We start from the raw sequence: 993 nt of genomic DNA on the forward strand, positions 1-993 counted from the left end.
TGCTTGAGTGAGCTAGCTTGATTATTTTTGCCTTTGGAGCGGTGACATCCTGTCACCAGATGGCTAGAGGTGTTCTCAGGTATATCAGTCTAGGAGTCCATTCACTTTTCTTGTATGAATTCAGCTCAGGTGTCCAGGTAGCTGATCATCAAGTGTGTGGTACAGGCTCTGTCCTATAGTCTTAGAGGGGCATGGGTGATTGGTGTAGGTATCGGTGTCTGGTTACAACAGGGGGTTACACTCTGAACAAGGCAAGGGCTGAAAATCATCCGCCACGTGTCTCTGAGGAAAGCGTGTCGCTGTTCCCTAGAGTGTGCAGCTGGGTGTGTTCTGCATACGGACCATGGGCACCCAATGTTTTTGGTTGTAAGCACTGGGAGGTACCAGTTATCCTTGGACCCCTGTTGTGGGTGGCTGGGTGACCTGAGTGGAGCCACCAGTCCTTAAGCCCCTGATGTGTATAGGTGAGGACCGTGTTTAACAGGCACGGCAATGTCAAACATCAAACACCTGCCTCTCCACTAAAAAAAAAATCCACTGCACAGCTGAAAAGGTTGGAGCCTGCCAACAAGGGCCTATTCTCCTGAAATAGGCCCACACAGGTCCATGCAGAGAGGGAATGTACTCAAAGTCCACAGACCATTTATGTGTGGACAGGAGCCGCTTCACTCCTGAGCTCCCCCAATTAGTGGAGCTGGCAAATCATCTTTTCCCGCAATTGCAAATTTATTCCGTCTCCAAGGTGGGAGGATGGCTCTAGGTGCTCAACAGGGCCTTTCTCAGGCCCAGGGAAGTCAGCCGCTGAAGCCAGCTTGGGGAGATGTGGGGCTCAGTAAAATACATGCAAGTACTTAGCTTTTGCCGACAGCGGTCTTTTTTCTCTGGTTCTGGAGGTGTGAGTAGGCTGTGTGGCTGGCTGCTTCTCCCGAAGGAAACTGCAGTCGAACGCTAGTACCAACCCACTGCAGCCACTCCCGGGAATGGTGCCTGAGG

This window comes from Loxodonta africana, chromosome 18, assembly GCF_030014295.1.
Source record: "Loxodonta africana isolate mLoxAfr1 chromosome 18, mLoxAfr1.hap2, whole genome shotgun sequence".
NCBI lineage: Eukaryota > Metazoa > Chordata > Mammalia > Proboscidea > Elephantidae > Loxodonta > Loxodonta africana.